Raw genomic sequence first — 19,062 nt, 5'->3', positions numbered from 1 at the left:
CAGAGCTCCTGCCTCCCAGGTAAGAGGGGGAGGGAAAAGTCAGGGGTGTGGCTGATGCCCGGGATGGGAAATCTCCCCAGCCTGCCCCAGCCTTGCCTTCCGGCTTCCAACCCTAGCTCAATCATCTCTGCCTGCGCCTGTGGTAGAGGGGTTTTCTTGATTGAGTCTGCTGGGAAGTCGTGGGTAGGAGGTTCAGGGTGGCACGTGGCGGGGAAGTGCTGGGCAGTGGGAGCTACCAAAAAGTATCACAGGCTGGGGAGGGAAGGAATCATTAACCTCTCAGGCTGGAAGGGATCTAGGAGATCTTCTAGGGAATTCCCTGAAGAGCAAGCTGAAGTGGTCACCCAGCCCTCCAATGGTGGGGAACTCATTCCCCTCAGAGGCAGGCTTTCCCATTTTGGATGGGTCTCAGCGGGAAGGCTTCCTTTTCATCAGGCCTAAATCAAACTCTTTATAACTACTTCCTTCTGTCCTCTAGGATCACGGGGAACAACTAGGATCTCTTCCATGTGATCTAAAAGTTCTCTTTCAGATCTTCATAAGTAGTTCGTGGGTGTCCCCAGAACCTCCTCTTCTCCAAGTGAACCATCCTTAGTCCTTTCCAACCACTTTTCCATAGCAAGGATTAGAGGCACTTGGACATCCCAGCTGCTGGTTCTTTATATAGCAGACCCTACAAAGACCAAGGGGTCCCGGGCCAAGTTGTGTCCCACAGATATGCTTAGATTTATCAAAGCCTATCTTAATGAGGCTTCCAGACCAGAACATCATCCTCCACATGGAGTCAGGTCAGGATAGTAGATCAGAACCACTACAGTCTTAGACATAAGATTGAGGTCACATTTACTCTTTTGGCCACTGATGCATAGGGCGCCTTCGAAAGCTCCCAGGTCTTTTTCAGAAAAATTGGCATCTAATGAATCCTTTCCCATCTTGTATTCCTGAGGCTGTTTTTTTTTTTTCAATGTTCTTTGAAAAACACTTAATTTTTTTATTATAGCTTTTTATTTACAAGATCTATGCATGGGTAATTTTTCAGCATTGACCCTTGCAAAACTTTCTGTTCCAACTTTTCCTCCTCTTCCTCTCCCCCAGATGGCAGCTAAACCAATACATGTTAAATATGTTAAAGTATATGTTAAATACAATATATGTATACATGTCCATACAGTTATTTTGCTGCACAAAAAGAATCGGACTTTGAAATAAGGTAAAATTAACCTGAGAAGGAAATCAAAAATGCAAGTAGACAAAAAAGAGGGAGTGGAAATGCTATATAGTGTTCGTACCATGAGACTGATTTTTTAAAAACCTGTTTAAGACTTTGCATTTATTTGTACTAAATTTTAACTGATAAAATTTCAGCTAATGTTCTAGCCCATCAAGAGCTTTGTGGATTTTGAGTGTCATCCAGCATGTTAGTTATCCCCCCCTAGTTTTGTGCCAGCTCTTTTTTTTCCCCAAATCTCTGATTAAAAAAATGCCAAATGGTGCATGGCCAAATAAGACTCCAGAGGTCCTTCTCTAGAGACCTTGTTCCAAGTTAACAATAATGACCGTTATTTGAGGTCTGGCCCTTAGACCTATTCTGAAACTACCTAATTGTATTATCAGCTATTTTAGTCTATATATCTTTTATCTTTTCCATAAGAACACTAGATACTGTTTTGCTAAAATCTGGGTGCTCTCTTTCTCCTCCTCCTCCTCTTCTTCCTCCTCCTTTTCCTCTTCCTTCTCCCCCTCCTGCTTTTCCTTCTTTTCTTCCTCTTCTCCTTCCTCTCCTCCTCCTCTTTCTCCTCCTTTTCTTCCTCCTCCTCATTCTTCTCTTCCTCCTTCTCTTTCTTCTCCTCCTAGGTGCTCTTGCTCTCTCTCTCCTTCTCTCCCTCCTTCTTTCTTCTCTTCCTTCTCCTCCTCCTTTTGCTTCTCCATCTCTTCCCCCTCTTCTCCTCTTCCTCTTTTTCTCCTCTCCGCCACTTCCTTTTCTTCCTCCTCATTTTCTCCTCCTCTTTCTCTTTCTCCTCCTTCTCCTTCTTTTTCTTCCCCTCCCTCTCCCTCTCCTCTTCATATTTACATTGGACAGGTACCATTGAATAGTGAATAAAGTTCTAGACTTGGAGTCAAGAAGAGTTGGGCTTAAATTTCATTTCTGATACTTACTAGCTGTGTGAAGTTAAGCAAGTCTTAGTCCCTCTGTACCTTAGTTTCCATGAGCTCCTTGAGAATAGGGGCTGTCTTCGGCCCTTCTTTGTTTCCCTGGAGCTTAGCATAGTGCCTGGCACATATTAGGTGCCAATTATTGATGACCAATCACATAAGCCCTTAATGAATGCTTGTTTGGCAGGATTTGCTCTTAATTATAAAATGAGGGGGCTGGACTCAAGGATATCTAAGGATCCTTTCTGCTTTAGTCCCATGATCCTTATGGAGCTAGATCTACAGCATTTGCTCCATCTACCCATGTAGTAGTGGAAAGAGTAGTGAATAGAGCACTGGACAAAATCAGGGAGCGGCCGAATTGAAATCCCAACTCAGCTCCCTCCTAGTGCTGTGTCCCACCTCATTTTCCTCATCTGTAATGTGAAAGTGTTGGACTAGGTGCCTTTAAGGTCCCTTCTAGCTAGAGAGCTAGGATTCTATGTGGAAGCGTATCCAAAAAAGGATGAGGCGGGTGGGCCCGATCCGTTCTGGAGAAAGCGAGACAAGTTCTTCGGGACTGTTATTTCTGTTTCTGGACTTCCGCTAACCATCCCTCTGATATTATGTTCTAGCTTTTTGCCAGAAATTCAAGTCAAGTCTCTGGAAGATAGCTTGTAGACTCCGCCCCCTTCCCTTTTTTGAAAATTGGAGTAATAGGGGCAGCTTGGTGGCCAGTGGATAGAGCATCAGCCCTGAAGTCAGGAGGACCTGAGTTCAAATGTGATCTCAGATGCTTAACACTTCCTAGCTGTGTGACCCTGGGCAAGTCACTTAAGCAAAAAAAAAAAAAAAATTGGGGGTGCTATTTGCCTTTCTCCAGTCCTGAGATGCCTTGCTCCCATTCACTGTGATCTAGCGGAAGTTCAGCAAACTGACTAGTAAAGCCTCCTGGAGATAGCCTAGGTTTTCGAGCTTCTGGGTCTGGGAACGGCCTTCTGGGAGGTGGCCGAAACGCAGGTTGTTTGCCCACTCCTCCTCCCCCCACCCCACGGGCTGACCGGCAGGACCAGAAGGAGGTCAGAAACTGGAATGTCCAGTAGCAAGCTTCCCAGAGTGGCTCGCTTAGCTCACTAGAGAAAACCCCCGAGTCCCCCGCTGGGATGTCATCGGAGCAGACGGGGAGCTGGGACCCTCAGTCAGTCAGTCAACAAACCCTGCTGAGCGGGGGAACAGAGAAAGGGAAAAGAGGGTCCCTGCCCTTGAGGAGCTCACAGTCTTGGGTGATAATGGATGGAAGGCTCTGGATGGAAGAGTCAGGAAGGAAGGTGTCTGAAGAGGGGATGGGAGGCCGGAAACTTGAGGAGTGAGAGCTGTCCAGGCCTGGGGGGCAGGAACAGTCCCTGGTCCTTTGAGGGGAGTTCTGCTGGGTTTTCTCCTTTCCACTTTTCCCGGGTTTTTTCCTGTTTCTTTCTTTCTTTCTGTCTCTCTCCCTCTCTTCCCTCAAAATCTCTTTTCCATCTCCTTTTTCTTCTTCCTCTTCTTCTTCCTTCTCTTCTCCCTCCTTTTTTTCTTTCAGTCTCTCTGTGTCTTTGTCTCTTCCTTTCTCTCTGTGTGTCTCTGTTTCTGTTTTTGTCTTTATTTCTTTTCTGTCTCCCTCTCTTTGTCTTTGTCTCTTCCTTTTGCTCTCTGTCTGTCTCTGTCTCTTTCTTTCTCTATGTCTCTGTCTCTCCCTCTCTCTCTTGCCCCAGGACCCTTGGTCTCCATCAGACTCTGTTCCCTCAATCACTTTTTTGTCCCATCTTCTCTTCTCCCTCCCCCTCCTCCTCCTTCTCCTTTTTCCTCCTTTTTGTCTCTCTTTTCTCTCCTTTCTGTCTCTTCCTTTCTCTGTCTCTCTGTTTTTGTCTTTGTCTCTCTTTTCTCTCCTCTCCATCTCTCCCTCTCCCTTTCTCCTTCTCTCTCTCTCTCTGTCTCTCTGTCTCTGTCTCTCTCTCTCTCCTTCCTCTCCTCTTCTCTGTCTCTTGGCCCGGGACCCCTTGGTCTCCCTTCGGGCTCTGTTCCCTGACCCATCCTCTGCCCCCTCCACTCTTTCCCTCCTTTCTCTCGCCCTCTCTCGGTCCCGTCTCCCTAGGCCAAAGAGCCGGCTGTGCCCACGGGGACAGAGCTGTGGAGGAAAGGTCGCAGTCCTGGGCCCAGGAGGGGAAGTGCCCCACCCCTCCACTTTCCTGGGAGACCAGGCAGCCTGTTGGGTTCGAAGGTCTAGGTCTGGGGGTGGGGGAGGAAGAAAAGGGAGGGGCAGGGAGGGGCAAGCAGGTGGTTAAGGAAGGAAGTTTTGGTTCCAAAGGGGCAGGGGCCCCTCCCTGGGCGGCCCAGGTCTCTTAGCAGGGCCTCTGTCCGTGTGGGGGCTGGGCCTGGGGGTCGGGGGAGGCCCGAGGGCCCTGCCTGGAGCCCAGGGCTTGTGGGGACAGCTAGCCTGGGCTGGGGGGGAGGCCAGTGGTAGGGAGTGTGCCCCCCACGCCCCAGGAGGAGGACCCTGGGTGCGGGATGGCGTGGCTGCTCCGGGACCCAGGGACTTGCCCCCGTGCATGGTAGGCGAGTCCCCGTCTGCGAGGGTTTCCTTTGGAGGGGGCAGCCGACCCCTGGCAGCCCCCGGGCCTGTGGCAGGTGTGAGTCAAAGCCGCTGGGGAAGCCTGTAGCCAGTCATGAGGAAGAGCTGGGCCAGTCATTGCCATATGCCCGGCCCCGGTCACCCAGCCCGGGCAGGCCCAGCCCCAGCTGCAGGGGAGTCATCGGTGACTCAGGCCCCAGCGGCGGCCACCGTGGCCAGTCCCCCTCCCCCAGCCCCCCCGGCCCTGCCCCTCAAGACCCTCTGAGGTCGGGACTGACGGGCAGATTCTGCCTGGACGGGGTCAAAGCCGGGGCTCAAGCCGGGGCTCGGGGGGCGTCCGCCTGAGTTTGCCCCTCAGCCCCCCTGGCCCTTTAACTTGGGGGGAGGTGGCGCGGGGAAGAAGGGGGGAGCAGCCGGGCGTCCTGGAAGGGAAGTCAAGTGGGAGGGTGGGGGGCGGGGTGAGGAGCGGCAGCCAGGCTGCGAGAGGGCCACAGCTCAGCAGGGAGCCGGGCCGGGGGTCCAGCTGGGGAGGCCGGGAGCAGGGAAGGCGCAGCCTCCTCCCAAGCCAGCCCGCCTGGAGCAGCAGCCGCCACGTGGAGACTCAGGTAGGATTCTGGGGCCCCGGGGGGCCGGGGTGAGGAGGAGCCGGCCCTTGGGGAGCTCTGCCTGGGGGAGGCAGGACCCCTCCCGCCCGCAGGCCTCAGAGGGACCAGCTTTACCTGGCGGTGAGCACGTGCCGGGTCCCAGGGCCCCGGGGGTTCTGCGTGTCTCTGGCCTGAAGGGGGGGGCCGTGTGCCCCCAGGCCGGTCCCGCCCTCCGCGTATGACCCTGCCGAGCCTCTGGCTCTGTGACCTTGGGAGCCTAGGGTTGGGCCTCAGTTTCCCCATTTGTCCGTTGAGGGGATTGGACTAAGTGGGATCTAAGGGCTGGGGGGTGTTCAGCGGGGGCCGCTGGGCTCCAGGGAGGGATTCCAGTGGGAGAGGGGGCAGACGTGACACGGAGGCTCCTTTCTCTGTCCCTCGGCGTCTGGGATAGTTCCGGGGCATCTCCTTCCTTGGGGAAGCAACGGCTTCCTGTGAGAACTGTGGACCCCGCCCTGGGCGGGGCGGGGGGCTTGGGGCCCTGACCGCTGGGAGCCCTGTAGCCTCCCCTGACCCGGGGCAGGCAGCAGGGGCAGAGTCAGCCTGCAGGACCTCGGGGGCAGAGCCCGGGCTCCCACGCCCAACCAGGTTCTTAGCTGGAGCCCCTGAGCGAGTTGCTTGCCCCGTCTGCCTCAGTTTCCTTATAAGTAAAATGGGAACAATTATAGCATCTCCCTCCATGGGCTGAGAGGATCAAATGTATAAGTAATATTATAGAGAAGTACTTAGCACAGTGGGTGGCACACAGTAGGTGCTTTGTACCTATTAGCTCTTATTATTAATGAGGACTGGGCCTAAGGTCAGAGGGCGCTCTAGGGGTCACTTTGATAGTGGCTGTGAGACCTCTGGGAGATCAGCAGGCGCTTCGGACTTCAAAGTGTTCTTAAAATGATGCTGGACCCGATGAAGTTCCCTGCTCTGACACGCCCTGATCTGAGACCCCTCCCACTCCTTACAGCCCAGCCTGATCTGCGACCCCTCCCACTCCTGACCGACAGCCTGATCCGAGACCCCTCCCACTCCTGACAGCTCAGTCTGATCCGAGACCCCTCCCACTCCTGACAGCCCAGCCTGATCCGAGACCCCTCCCATTCCTGACAGCCCAGCCTGATCCGAGACCCCTCCCATTCCTGACAGCCCAGCCTGATCTGCGACCCCTCCCACTCCTGACAGCCCAGCCTGATCTGAGACCCCTCCCACTCCTGACAGCCCAGTCTGACCTGCGACCCCTCCCACTCCTGACAGACAGCCTGATCTGCGACCCCTCCCACTCCTGACAGCCCAGCCTGATCTGCGACCCCTCCCACTCCTGACAGCCCAGCCTGATCCGAGACCCCTCCCACTCCTGACAGCCCAGCCTGATCCGAGACCCCTCCCACTCCTGACAGCCCAGCCTGATCTGCGACCCCTCCCACTCCTGACAGCCCAGCCCCAACATCCCCTGTTCTAAGCCCCCTCCCAGCTCTGACATCCCCTGTTCCAGCCCTGACACCCCCTGTTCCAAGCCCCTTCTCACCTCTCACATCCCCTGACAAAGGGGGAAACCGAGCCTCAGCGCCGGGGAGTTGCTTGCCCGGGTTTCACAGGGAATGAGGAGCTGACCCAGCTCCTCAGCCCAGAACTCTTTCCATTGCATCCTGCCGCCTCCCAGAAGGCCACGCTCTCGGGACCAGCCCATTCGGGGGCTTTGGGCCCTGGTGTGTGTGTGTGGGGGGGGGAGGGGGCAGCACCTGCTCCCCAGGACTGTCCTTTACAAAGGAGTCCAAGAGATTTCCCTGAAGCAAATATCTGACCTCATCTGCCTGGCGGCTCAGTGAGCTCCGGGGCTTCCTGTCTTCCCCAGGAGCAAGTGGGAAGTCTTGTAGGCAGGGCTGCCTGGAGACAAGAAGGGCAGAGCTCAAATGGCAGCTTCAGCGCTTCCTGGCTGTGGGACTGGGAGCCTCTACTTGCCTCAGTTTCCCCATCCGTAAACAGGGCTCCGAAGAGCACCTTCCTCCCCAGGTAGCTGTGCAGGATCTGCCCGTTTTAAAGCCCCCGCTGCTTCTATTCCCCCCCTCACACAAGGCCGCGCTGCTCTAAGCCGGGCAGTGGGACTTTTCCGTCGGGTGCCCCCCGGTGCTTCTGCTTGGCCCCCCGCACCGATGCCTCCCTCCCTCCCGGGGCCTCTCTGCTGGCCCCGGGAGGCCTGTGACTCGGTGGGCTTCTGGGCCCCCCTCCCCCCTTCCTTCCCCCTCTCTGGCCATTGGCTCCCTCGCCCGGTCCCCTCTCTGTCCGGCCTCATCTGGCTCGGGCCACATCCAGGCCATGGAAGCCCTGCCCACCCTCCCCAGCCTGATTCCTCATCTGTTGCCGGGGCGGGGAGGGCAGGAGCTCCCCACCTGTCTCAGTGGTCATCAGGAGGGCCGGGCGAGGCCGGGGAGGAGGGGGCTGGCAAGGCCTGGGGAGAAGGACCAGTGAGGCCGGGGAGGGGGGCCAGACCCGCAGCCTGTGCCTGACAGGGTGGCGCTCATTGGCCCTCCTGTGAGGAGACATCCAGCCCCTGAAGCAGACTGACACCTGTCACTGACGGGCTCTGGAACGGCCTGCAGTGGCTTACCCAGGCAGGCCTCAAACCCGGGACTTTCCCTCTCCAAATCCATCGTCGTCCTTCCCCCCCCCCCCCCCCCCCCCCGACGAGGCTCTGGATCCTCCAGGCTCCAGGATCGGCTGTGGAGTCACCGAGGGGGGCAGCCAGGGCTCCCGACTAAGCCCGGGGCCAGGCCTCCCCCCCCCCCCCGGCCCCGGGGCCTAGGGCCCAATGCCCCCCAGCCCGCCTCCCCGATGGGGTCCTGACGCGGGCCCAGTGCCAGCCCAGCAGCGAGGGCGTCCGTGTGCCCGATGGGCAGTGGGGGGCACTGTTGGCCAGAGATTGGAGTGGCCGGTGTGCCGGCTCCTCCACTCCCAGTCGGGCCGGCCCGACCCCCAGCACCCCCGGAGGGCCCAGTGACCCCCTCCCTGAGGGCAGAGAGTGGGATGGTCCCTGCGGATCCTGGGGGAGGTCTCAGGGAAGAGCCCTGGGACCTCCGGGCCGACCCCGGGAGCCTGGCATGGGGCCGAGTGGCCCCGTGGCCAGCAGGCGAGGGTGGGATTCGAACCTGTCCCATGAGCCTGAGGACTAAGGGACCGGAGCTCCGGAGGCTCTGCAGTTCTTCCCCCATGGAAGGATGAGGGCGCTCTCCCCAGGCCATGGGACCCTGCCAGGGACGGGGCTGCTTGGTTCAGGCTCTGGCCTCTGGTGCCCCCCCCGGGGGTGGGGAGGGGGGCTGGCAGCTGAGAACCACCGGAACGAGGGAGAGGAAACGGGCCGGGATGAAGGGAGGCAGACGTGGGGCAGGAGATCACGGGCGCCGTTGCTCCTGGGTCCCGCCGAGCTGATAAGCAGCTGGAGTGTCCGGGGGTGGGGGGGAGGGGGGCACTTCCCAGGCTCCAGCTCCCTGCTGAAGGCCCCCGCCCTGACCGGGACAGAGGAATGGCCGGCCAGGACACAAAAGCCCCCGGTCCCCGAGGCCCAAGTCCGTCCGCCTCCCAGGAGGGGCTGGGATGGTTCCCGCCCTGAGCCTCATCTGTAAGATAAGGAGGCTGGCCCAGGAGGCCCCCAGGTCAGCTCCAGAGCTCCTGGAATGGAGGGGGGGCTCCCAGCTCTTGGGCAAAATTCGCCCTGCCTGTCAGCATGGAGGCGCCCCCTGGGGAGCAGGAAGGGGCGCAGGGGTGCTCAGTTCTCAGCCATCCCAGAGAAAGCGGCTGCATCCCACAGGCAGAGGGGGGAGGGACAGAGGGGGCCGGGCTGGGCCGGGGGTCCGTCTCCAGGAGCTGGTCTCCCCAATACCTCCATGGCCAGCCCCCTCCTTCCCACCCCTCATCAACATCCCCCAGATCCTTATCATCCCTTTCACCCCCTACCCCAGGCCCATCTCCACTTCCCAACTGTGCCATCCCCTGTTCTAGGCTCCCTCCCAGCCCTGACATCCCCTGTTCTAGGCTCCCTCCCAGCTCTGACATCCCCTGTTCTAGGCTCCCTCCCAGCCCTGCCATCCCCTGTTCTAGGCTCCCTCCCAGCTCTGACATTCTCTGCTCTGCCTCTTCTCCAAGCTCTGACTCGAGTCCAAGCAATAAGCATTTATTAAACACTTCCTGTGTGCAGGGCACTGTGCCAGGTGCTGGGGATCGGCAGGCAGGCCGGCCCGGTGCCCGCCCACAAACAAGGCCAGTGTGGGAGCCCGGAGCACCTGCCCGCCCCATTCTCTGACTCTAGAACGTCTCTCCCTTGGAAAGCTCGGGACCGCTGGGACCCCGGAGTCGGCCTGCCGGGAGTCAGAACCAAGCTCGGGGCTTTGCCTTCCAGGCCGCGTGGCCCTGGACAAGTCCCTGTCCCCAAGGCCGGCCTCCCCGGGCCCTCCCCCATGACCTCATTGTCACTGTCGCCATCCCCGCCCTGCCAGGATTAGGCCGGAGTCCCCACCCCTCCTCCTCATCCCTGGGGGGGGAAGGGAATGGGGGGAGGGGGGGCGAGAAATCAGCTGAGGGGGCGGGGCTGCCCTTCCCTCCTTCCCCTCCCCCCCTCCCAGGCCGGGCCTCCCTCGGTGCGGGAGCGGGAGCTGCCGCAGGGAGGGACGTCGAGGGCAGAGGGAGCGCTCCCGGAGCCGGGGCTGGAGAGCGTCCCGCCGCCTCTTCCGGCCTCTTTATTGCCCCTGAGGGCAGGAAACCGTCCGAGTGAAACATCCTTCCTCCCGCCGCCGCCCCCTCCTCCGTGATTCCCTCCCGGGGGGCGGGGGCCGCTCTCCCTTTTCGGAAAATCCAGCGGGAGAAAGCGCGGCTCCCTCTTACCTCAGCGCTGTCCCGGGGCCAAGAGTCAGGGTGGCCGGCCGGGCCGGGCTGGGCGGGCCGGAGAGGAGGGGGGCTGGGCGGCCGGGGGGGGGAGGGGAGCTGGGCGGATCGGAGCCGAGGGGTGGGGGAAGGGGGACTGGGCGGCCCGGGGGGCTGGGCGGGAGAGCGCCGCCCGGAGGGGAGAGGAAGCCCGGCCTGCAGGGGCCCGGCCGGCTGGGACCGCCACATGCAGGGACCCCACATGGGGACTTGGGCGGGGCCCGGGGTGGGAGGGGGCCTGGGAGGGAAAGCACTCGCACAAGTGCTTACACTCACACGCACACACGCATGCTCACACTCACGTGAACATACACATACAGCTGCACACACCGTACACACCTGTTCACTATTAAGTGCCTACTGTATGCTATTCTGCCATACATAGTAACGCACACACACTCACAGTACATACATGCACACACGTGTGCACACACTAGACACCCTCACAGGCACATGCACCCTGTACTCACCTGTTCACTATTAAGTGCCTACTGTATGCTATTCTGCCATACATAGTAACGCACACACGCACAGAGACTCCAAGAGAACGAGGTAACGCGTAGGTGTCAGGATATACGTGTACCTGTGTACATGCACGTGTGCACCCAGATCCCCGGGGAGACGGCCGAGATCTCCCCGTGCCCCTCACACCCACAGAGCTAGAGCTGGAAGGGAACTGGGAGCCCGGTGCACCCCCAGGAGGAGCGAGATTAAAACTATGGCCGAATTAAAGGTCTCGGTCACACGGCTAGTATCAGCGTCAGGATTCGAATCCAGGGCCTGGGGCCCCAGAGCCAGAGCTCTTTCTAAACAGGTCCACAGATCAACGAGCATTAATTAAGCACCTACAATTTGTCGACACCAGGCGGGGGACAGAGATCCAGAGACGAAAACTGGAGCATCCCCGGCCCTCGGGGAACTTACGCTCCTATGGGGAGGAAACCCATCTCTGACTAGCTGGGATCTGCAAAGTGGCCCCGAAATGGGGGAGAGGAGAGACCACCCGTGGGCGCTGACATAGGCTCAGATGTGCACGTGAGAGATGATCCACACATAAATGATCCAAAAATAATAAAAAACCAAAAAAAGATCTAGATGATCCAAGGGAGAGAGGGGTGATTTTGCAGTTACAGGATCTGGATCCAAATCCTCCATCTGTTGCTTCCTGCCCCTGGTTCTTGGGCGAGTGACTTCATCTCCCCTGTCTCAGTTTCCTCATCTGTAAAATGAATGGACTCTGAAGTCCCTCCTGGCCCTGGATCGAGGAGTCTAAGAACATCCGGGCACCTGACGCAGACTCCCACAGACAAAAACATATTCCACATAGCATGATGTACTGTGTGTCGGGCGCCACTAGAGGGCGCCATAGCAGATAGAGCATCGGGTCTGCATTCGGAAGATCCTCTCCGAGTTCAAATCCTGCCTCAGACACCTCCTAGCAGTGTGATCCCGGGCAAGCCCCTTAACCCCGTTTGCCTCAGTTTCCTCATCTGTAAAACGAGCTGGAGAGAGAAATGGCCAACCCATTTTTTAGTATCTCTGCCAAAAAATAATCTAAATGGGGTCACCAAGAGTTGGAAATGGCTGGACAACAAAATTATACTTAACCTCTCTCTCTGAAATATATATGAAGACAGACAGATAGGGTCATCCACAGGGCAGCAGAGCTATTTTGGGGGCGCATGTGTGCACCACACTCTCACCCACACCCACTCACACTCACACACACACTCACACTCTCACACAAACTCACACCCACCCACTCACACTCACTTACACATACACACTCACACTTACATACACTCACTCTCACACACACAATCAGTCACACATGCTCACATTCATATACACACAGTCACACACACTCACAGTCACACACATACACACACTCACACACGCATACTTGCTCACACTCACACACGCTCATACACATACACACACAATCACACATGCTCACAAACATACACAGTCACACATACAGTCACACACACACTCATACACACACATACACACACTCACACACACACTTACATACACTCACACTCACACACACTCATACACATACACACTCACACTCACACACACTCACACACGCATACTTGCTCACACTCACACACACTCATACACATACACACACAATCACACATGCTCACAAACACACACAGTCACACATAGTCACACACACACACTTACATACACTCACACTCATACACATACACACACTCAGTCATACATGCTCACATTCACACACAGTCACACACACTCAGACACACTCACTCATACAGTCATACATGCACTTGCACACACACATACACACACACACACACACACACACACACAACACACACACATCATAGCTAGATGTCCAGACAGACTCACTGACTGTCCAGCCAGACTCTTGGGCTTTCTCAGCCAGCCACCACTTTCTGCTCTCTGAGGGCAGTCAAGACCACTCTCCTCCTCTTCCTCCTCTCCTCCTCCTCCTCTTCCTCTTCCTCTTCTCCTCCTCCTTTTCTTCCTCCTCTCCTCCTCCTCCTCCTCTCCTCTTTCTCCTTCTCCTCCTCTCTTCCCCCCTCACCCTTGGATGGGACTTGGGTCCTGTGGCAGGAGATCAGCTCATGTCAGGGGTGAGAAGGCAGGGCGAGTAAGGGGCACAAATGAGAGCAGAGGAAGACATCAATTCAATTCAACAAGCACTTATTAAGTGCCTACTATGTGCTATTCTACCACGACCTTAAGGGCTTCAGGAGGGGGAAGTGTCCCCTTGATCCTGGTCTCTGCCTCCCCCGTTGCCTCCTGCTGGGCCCCCCTCATCTTGGGGCTGAATGTGCAGCCGGTAAAGCCTTCGGCCGGGGTCTGGGCCGGCCCTGAGGTAAGGGTCTTTCTACCTGACTTGGGGGGGACCCCTTTGCCTTTCTGAGCCTCAGTTTCCCCATCTGTAGATGGGAGTCACAGTCTCTGTCCCCTCCTCCGCAGCATCACCGGAGGGTGAGAGATCCTAGCCCGTGCCACAGAAGGGGATCCCGGCCAAGTGCCCTCTTGCCTCCAAGGTGGCTGGGAAGGAGCCGAGTAAGGGCTGGGTAGCGTAGTGGTTACCGACGCGCCCAGTCAGGAGGACTGCTTTAGATACTTATCCTCTGTGTGACCTGGGAAAAGCTCCCAGGGCTCAGTTTCCTCATCTGTAAAATGAGGGTCAGGCCTTGGGGACCTTCCGTGTCCCTGCAGCTGCGGAGCCCGAGTCCTTGGCCCATTGGGCCGCACTGCTCCGGGCTCTCTGGCTCTGGGCCCAGGAGAGAAAGTGGGGGAAGTGCCCCCCCCTCCCTGTGATCCAGGCTGCTCCATTTCTGTCTGGGTTTTAAAAACAAACAGAGGCTCGAACCGGAAGAAAGGAAATAAAAAAACTTTCTCCCTGATGCAATTCCAGGGGAGTCAGTTCCTGCCCTAGAAAGCAGCTGGGAAATGCCGGGATTGCAGCTGGGCTTCCTGGAGGCGGTGGGGGCGGAGAGGAGGCTCCTCCAGAGAGGGTCCTGGGCTCCCGGCCCGGCCGGTTGCAGCATCTCTGCTTCCTTGTGGGGGCCGATCCCCAGCGCCAGCTCCAGAGGTCCTCTGGGCCCGGGAGCCGACCCCTCTGCCCCCGCCCCCGGGCCCAGCTCCATCTACACTGGCCCCCTCACTGCTGCCCTTTCCTTAGAGCCAGGGCTCCGAGGTACCCGGGAGTACCCACTCTGATGTGCCTGGGGGCCGCTCGCCCCGAGGTGCCCAGGGGCTGCCCACTCCAACATGCCCGGGGGCCGCCCACCCCGAGGTGCCCAGGGGCTGGCTGCTCTGAGGTACCCAAGGGTGCCCACTCTGAGGTGCTGCAGGCTGCTGGCTCCAACATGCCCTGGGGCTGCCCCGAGGTGCCTGGAGGTTGCCTACTCTGAGGTGCCTGGGGGCCGCCCTCTCCCGGGAGCACACAGCAAAACAGCAGGAAGAACCCAGGAGCTCTCAGTACCTGGAAACTGCCCGAGTCCACTGGATGGCACTGCCTACCCTGTCTGTGTGCACGCAGTCATGGGTGCTTGTTCACGTTGTTACTAGCAAACAGTCTGAGCCAAGCCTGTCTTAGACCTGAGCCTGACTCTTCTGTGGACTGAGCCCTGCCCTTGTCTGTGGGACTGAGCCTGACCTTGTCTGTGGGACTGACCCCTGACCTTGTTTGTGGGACTGACCCCTGACCTTTTCTGTGTACTGACCCCTCACCCTGTGTGTGGACTGAGCTTTGACCCTGTGTGTGGACTGAGCTTTGACCCTGTCTGTGGACTGACGCCTGACCTTGTCTGTGTCCTGACCCCTGACTCTGTCTGTGTCCTGAGCCCTGACCCTTCTGTGGGCTGACCCCTGATGCCAGTCAAGGCTGACATTGAGCCCTGAACCGCCCTAGGGTGAGCCCGGCCCAGGGCTTTATGGGCCGAGCTCTGCGGGGGCCCTCCCTCTAGCTGGGAACAGGCTTCTTTATGCTGCCCTCAGTCCCAGCACCTCTCTGCCCCAGCTCGGCCAGAGCCAAGGCTTTGCCATTAAGCCCCAGAAGAGCAGTCACCAAGGGCCTCAGTTTCCTCCTCTGTAAAATGAGGGGCTGTCTCCTCTGGGCAGTCTCTAGGGTCCTCCCCAACCTTAAATTGGACACCCAGGGCCCCCTAGAGTCCGAGCCCCTTGCCCCAAGGGGGCCCCGAGGGAAGTGGGGGGGGCAGCCCAGCGGTATCTCAGCAACCCGTGCCCTTCTTTAGAGAACAAAGAGAGCTGGGCCTTTTGCTTCTCTGGGCAGGAGAGACTCTCCCCCCCCCCTCCCCCGGGGCGGACGCCCCCGAGCCCTCTCCAGACGCCCCCTGTTCCTCCGTCCCACCTCCCCGGGCCGAAAATACCCCTTCCCAAGGCCGGTAACAGCCAGCCTCCCATCCTTGGCCCAGGGCAGCACCCTCCACTCTCTGCAGAGCCGGAGCCTGCTGGACTCTAGCCCCTGACTCCTGGGGCCCATTTGACAGAAGGGAAAACTGGGGCAGGAATAAAGGGGTCCCCGGGTATTTGAGCAAGGGCTGGGTTTAAGGCTCTCACAGAGAGACTCCTGCCGGGGAGTGGCTGACCGTGCCCTTAGACCAGTGACTTCCCTGCCAGTTCCTCAGTTTCCTCAGCTGTCAGATAACGGGGATTGGGTCAGAGCTGTCTTAAGCTGGTGGGATTTCTAGCCGGGAAGGGTGGTAGAAATAAATTAGCCTCCCCTCCCCCCCAAAAAACCCAAGGGTTCCACGCCTGCGGAGCCTGGTCCAGGCCGGGCTGAGCTGGAGGCTCGGAGGGGGAGGGGGCTGGGCTGGCCCGGGCCGGCCGGTGGGGGAGGGGCGCGGGGAAAGTGGCAGTTTCTGGATGGCCAGTTCTGGGGAATTCCCTCAGCCAGCCAGTCTACCTGGTGACTCATCGGCACTCGCTGCCCACACAGGACGCCCGGGTCCTCCCCGCCCCGCCCCCCCTCCGCCAGCCGGCTCCCCGGTGGCCCGCTGACCCGCGGGGAGACAAAGGGACTGCTCACCCCTCGGCAGGGGGCGGCTGGTGATTCAAGCCCCCCGCGGCCGGGGGTCCCGGCGCTGAATCAGCCCGGGGGCAGCCGGGGGTTAAGGTCGGGGGCATTCCCAGAATGCTCGCGACCTCCCGCAGGTGCTCGGCCGCGGGGGGCTCCCTCGGAGGGGGGGAAGGGCGGCCTGTCATGGGACCCCGGGCCGAGGGAGGCGGGAATCGCCGGGTCTGGTGGGGAGAGGGGAGCGCGAGTCCCTGAGCAATCCGGGAGGCTCCCCGGAGGAAGCTGGGCTTTGGTGGACTCGGAGCGCGGTGGAGGAGGGACCGCGGAGCTCCTTCTGGCCGAGAGCCCCCTTTATGGAGGGGAAGGGACTTAAAGCTCCCTTGCGCCCAGCGCCCGGGCGGGGACTGGAAGCTGCGTACTTGAACTTCCAAACCCATTGCCCCCTGATGCATCCGAAGGGTTGCTAGAGTCGGAGAGGCAGCACTAGGGGAAAGCCTGCCCGGGCAGAGGGCTGGGGGGAGGGGGGGAAGGGTGAGCGCTGAGGGGGGGGGGCGCCGACAGCGGCCGTGGGGCACACGGGGTGGGCGAGACTGGCTCGTGCCTCCTGGGAGGCTTTCCTGGGAGAATCCGCAGCTCGGCCCCGTCTATCTGCACTGGGGTATGAGGGGCAGAATGCAGAACACTTGGATTCAGATCCCACGATAGGAGACCCTGGGCAAGTCACTTAACTTCCCCGAGTCAACATTTCCTCCTCTGGGCACCCAGTAGGCAATTAATCAATGCGTTTTTATCTATTCAATCATCTGTAAAATAGGGATTAAAATACTGCTCGCCCCTCCCCTCATTGTGAAGTTCAAACAGGGCTGTGCAGAGCAAATGCTGGAGAAACTTTGGTGACCAGTGGTCCCATGCGACTCCCCCGGCCTCAGTTTCTTTGCCAGTCAGCCGAGGGGGCTGAAATCTCCTTTCAGTTCTCACCTCCCCAGCCTGGAACAGCCTTGGGGAGAGCCCCATCTGTGGGTTCCAGGTCTCCCACTTGCTGAGTGACTTTGGAGGGGAACCTCCTCCCCTTTGGAAAGGGAGGGGAGGGGGTTCTCCAGCAGCCCTAGGACTCCGGCTTCGGGCCCCCCCAGCCAGGCCCGGGCCGGGCCGCACGCGACCCCCGCTCCTCCCTCCCAGCCTCAGCCCGGCTCCCGCCGCCTGCGAGCCCCCTTCCCTGCCCCCCCCCAGCCCCGGACCCGGCCACGTGTGGTCCCCTCCTCTCCCTCCCTCAGCCTCGGCCACGTGTGAGCCCCCCCCCCCCCATCCCGGCTCCAGAGCGGAGCGCTCCAGCCTCCAGCCCGCCTTCCTTAGCGAGGGGCTGGATGGACCAAGATGAAGTCACAGCTGGAAGGGGCCCTGCTGGAGCCGCCACTTCAGGGTGGGGTGCCGGGGGAGCAGGGAAGGGGGGCCGTGACCCTGGGAACCGGCCAGTGAGAGAAGCCGGGGGAAAACACAAACAACGGGCGCTAGGGAAAAACACACCCCAAACAAACCCCCCGAGCGGGCCTGGAGCCGGGCCCCGAGCGGGGAGGGCCGCCGGCCACCCCACCCCGCCCGACCCCACCCCGCCGCTGCTCCCCGGGCCGCGAGCGGGGGCCCGGGCCCGACACGCACAGCCCAGTGCCGGCCCGACCGGCTGAGGCTGAGCACGGAGCCGGGACCGGCCGCCCCACCCGGGCCCAGACGCGGAGGGATGTTGGGGGAGGCCAGGGTTGGGCCACCGAGGATCTCAGAGCGCTGCGTCAGGTACGGGGGAGGGGGGAGGGGAGGGTACGGGGAGGGAGGAAACTGAGGCACGGGGGAGCGCAGAAGGGTGGCGCTCGCGAGTCCGCCTCCCGGCTCCGTCCCTTTCTCTCGGCGTCACCTCGGGGCAAATCCCTCGCACCTCCCCGGGGCCTCAGTTTCCTAATCGATGAGGAAGAGCTCGTGCGTAGAGCCTCGCAGCGCTCAGATCTCTCCGATACCAGGCGGGGTTTGGAGCGCCCGCAGTTCCCCCTCCCCACCCCCACTTGCAGTTTGCTGCAGATAGACATCAGGGTGGGGGGGGGGAGATTCTGGGGACTCTGACAAGATAAGGGAGGGGGGAGGATTTAATCAGAACTCTCGGAAAAAAGATAGGGGAGCCCAGAGAGGGCCCGAGGTGGGGGAAGGGGAGGCTGAGGCAGAGGGACAGGCCCGGGTCAGGCTCCTATCTGAGGCCCCGGGGACCGAGGCTGGAGTGTGAGGGGAGCGGGGCAGAGCCAGGGGAGCCGGGGGCCAAGTTGGAAGGACCGAGGGGCTGAGTCATGCCCCTCTGAGGGACAAGTTGGGGAAATACGGGAGCCTGGGAGGCTGGAGCAGGGCACAGCAGGCCCAGGGCCGCGGGGTGTGAAGCTGGGGGCCGGCTCGGGGGCCCGGGTTCCCAGCTGGATGATCTCAGGGCCCCGAGCAGGGCCTCGGGCAAAAGTGGAAGGGAACGGGGCGGGAGGGGGGGCAGGGCTGGGGGTGAGGGCCCCTCAGGGCCCAGTGAGGCAGGCCGGGGGAGGACTGCAAGGGCCCGGGGAGGCCCGGAGCCCCGGGCCCCGGCCGGCGCCTCCGGGGGTGACCTCGACATCCTTCGGTTCCCCATCCCGGCACAGGGCGGGGCGGGAGAAGGGAGGCCAGGCGGGGTCTGGCGGCCGGAGGAAGCGAGCGGGAGGTGAGGCTGGGAGGGGCAGGGGCTGGGCGGAGGAGCGACGTCCAGCTGTGTTTATCCCCTCGCTCCGTTCCCAGTGGCCAGCCGCTTGTTATCAGGGCCGCGGTCCCGGCCTCCGGGGCTCCCCGGCCTCCATCCCGCCCCTCCTCCCGCCGGTCCGGGAGGGGGAGCGGGCCAGGCAGGGCCGGGAAGGAGCACATGGCCGGGCAGGCCTGAGAGCGGTGGGATGTGGCAACTTGTCGGCCGGGGCGGCGGGGAGAGGGGAGAGCTCCTGCCCCGGCCCGGCTGCCAAAGCCACAGACCTCCCCGCGGCAGCGCGGGGCGGGACCACCCGTCACTCGGTGGAAACTGGAGCTCCCTGGTTAGCAGCTCGCCTCCTGGAAACTGGTTCCCATCCCTCTCCCCTTCGGCCGAGCATGCAACCGGAGCTGCACGAGACCCGGCCGGCCCACGCCCTGCTGGCTTGGGGCACTCGCCGAGGCTCTTAAAGCACTCTGCGGCCTGTTCCTCTCCT

The 19,062-nt window shown here is 60.2% G+C and overlaps 1 protein-coding gene across 1 annotated transcript in view; it reads left to right on the top strand.

Moving 5' to 3' along the window:
* The first annotated feature begins 1,863 nt into the window (after window positions 1-1,863).
* LIF (LIF interleukin 6 family cytokine) overlaps window positions 1,864-19,062 on the top strand; it is a 25,704-nt gene continuing 8,505 nt past the window's right edge. Inside the window, exon 1 of the transcript XR_007949710.1 lies at window positions 1,864-5,346. The gene's annotated coding sequence lies outside the window, so the exon portion shown is untranslated. The remainder of the gene's footprint in view (window positions 5,347-19,062) is intronic.

This window comes from Antechinus flavipes, chromosome 1 (assembly GCF_016432865.1).
Source record: "Antechinus flavipes isolate AdamAnt ecotype Samford, QLD, Australia chromosome 1, AdamAnt_v2, whole genome shotgun sequence".
Lineage (NCBI taxonomy): Eukaryota > Metazoa > Chordata > Mammalia > Dasyuromorphia > Dasyuridae > Antechinus > Antechinus flavipes.
Note: the sequence above shows the minus strand (reverse complement) of the source record. Positions and strands in the feature narration are given on the sequence as shown.